Here is a 2554-nt window from a genome sequence, read left to right on the forward strand (position 1 = left end):
TTTCTTCCCAGGCATGTAACTCACTCTAGATGACTGCTTCAATCTCTTTGCAGTATATGTGCTTGGTTGGCATCTTGGTGTTTAGTAAAGGGACAGGAGATGGGGGCTCTTACACAGGTACCCATCACACTCAAGACTGAAGGCATTCAGCGAGATGCTGCATTCATAAATTATTTGGCTAAGTCCCGCCCCATCCACCATAGCCAGGCCACATCAATGTGATTATAGTATTCATCTGAAACACAATTGGTGTAGAAAATCTAGTCACTTTACATTGCAAACAGTCTCAATTCAGTAATTAAAAATGCAAATCTCCAGGCATTTGTAATAATTCAGGCTTCCAATCTTATTCAAAGGTAAAATTTCTCACTCTCTACCCAGTCTGGAATCTCTTATAGGCTGGCATCTTCTGGTGGGAGAAGAAGGTACGGTCATCTCCTTTTTTTCTCGGTTAACTCCACTCCTACTTACTAGTTGCAATTACAGACTCTTCAAAACGCCCGAATAAATAGAGGCCAAAGGAGTAGGATAAGTTGTAGCTGACAAGAGCTATTGTAAGATGGCTTTGCCCTCCTTGAGACTGGTTGTATTTAAAATGGACTTTTCTCAGACATTTGCATATCACTGAGTTCTTCCACCAATTACTGGTGTTCTTTTATTTGCAGTTACTTTTACAAGGCCAAACATTCTCTTCTAGCAGTCATTCACTCCCTTATCCTTCAGAGGACTTTTCCAATGGTGAGGCCAGATTTTGCCTCTGCTTTTACTGGTGCTTTTGATTGTGCCATTTGAAGAGGCTGTAAGAGAAGACCTAACACAGGTCTCATGCCTCTTCTCTAGTGCAAGGTTCACAGCTGGCTCAAAAACAAAGCATTATTTACCTAAATGCTGGGAGTGCAGGCCAGTTCCAAAATAGCAGCAACTTTGCTTTGTTCCTTTGCTAAAGCAAGGAGTCATGTACTTAATGGCTTAATGACAGGGATGCATTTGGAGAAATGTGTCCTTAGGTGATTTCATTGTTGTGCGAACATTGTAGAGTGTACTTCTAGAAAGCTGGATGAGATAGCCTACTGCACACCTAGGCTATATGGGATAGACTTTTGCTCCTGTACTATACTGAACACTATAGGCAAATGTATTACACAATGGCAAATATTTGTGTATCTGAACATAGCTAAATGCAGAAAACGTACGGTAAAAGTATAATATAAACAGTACATCTGTATAGGGCAATTACCATGAAAGGAGCTTGCAGGACTGGAGATGCTCTGGGTGACTGAGTGAGTGAATGGTGAGTGAATGTGAAGCCCTAGGACATTAATGTACTCTGCTATGGACTTTATAAAACACTGTACGCGTAGTCTACGCTCAACTTAAAAAAATATTTTTTCTTCAATAATACATTAAACTTAGCTTACTGTAACTTTTTACTTCATAAACTTTGTTAAAATTTTTTAGACTCTTGTGATAACACTTAGCTTAAAACACATTGTACAGCTGTACAAACATATTTTCTTTCTTTATAACCTCATTCTATAAGATTTCTTTCAATTTAAAACATTTTTTATTTTTTACTTTTTAAACTATTTTTGTTAAAAACTAAGACAAAGACATATACATTAGTTACGCCAACACAGGGTCAGGATCAAGAATATCCCTATCTTCCACCTCCACATCTCCTCCCACTGGAAGGTCTTCAGGGGCAACACCACACATGGAGCTGTCATCTCCTCTGACATGATCACAATGCTTTTTATGAGAGTGATGGACCCACCTGAGGCTGTTTACCGTTAACTTCTTTTTAATAAGTGGGAGGTATACACTCTAAAATATCAATAAACAGTATAGTATAACAAATATGTACACTAGTATCACAGTCATTCATTTTCATGATCAAGTATTATGTACTGTACATGAGTGTGTGTGTTATAGTTTTGTATGACTGGCAGCACAGTAGTTTCCTACAGCAACATCACCACAAACACACGAGTAATGTTTGTCCTACAACGTTATGACAGCTATGATGTTATTCCCAGACCAAACGGAGGGTTGGCTGCTCTTTCTCATGGCCCAATAATGAGATGCAGATGAACTTGGGAGGAAGAGAGTTTTTATTTCTGTAACCGGTTACAGGGAGAAGGCCTGGAAATTATCACCAGACCAACTCCAAATTACAAAGTTTTTCAGAGCTTATAAACCTTCTAAGCTATATGTCTATGTTTAAGTGTGCATTCATCTAAAGACATAAGTGATTAACCTCTTTCAATCTATAACTAAGGTCTGAGTCCTGAAGACCTTCCTCTGGAGCCTCAGTCAATTTACTTAATCTAAGTGGGTCCAGGTGCTGGGGTGATTCCCCTTATCTTGTTTCCTGCTAAATCACAGAGGTTTGGGGAGTTCCTTCAGACCCCCAATAAACTTGTTTGTGGCGGACAGGGGAGTTTCTTCAGACCCTCAATAAAACTTGTTTAATTATGCTTTGAGGTTCAGGAAAGGCCTAGACAAAACTCTTGGTGGGCTTTTGTTATATTCCAGCCTTTGTATAAGGGCACTG

The sequence above is a fragment of the Mandrillus leucophaeus genome, unplaced genomic scaffold (assembly GCF_000951045.1).
Source record: "Mandrillus leucophaeus isolate KB7577 unplaced genomic scaffold, Mleu.le_1.0 Scaffold802, whole genome shotgun sequence".
Classification (NCBI taxonomy): Eukaryota; Metazoa; Chordata; class Mammalia; order Primates; family Cercopithecidae; genus Mandrillus; species Mandrillus leucophaeus.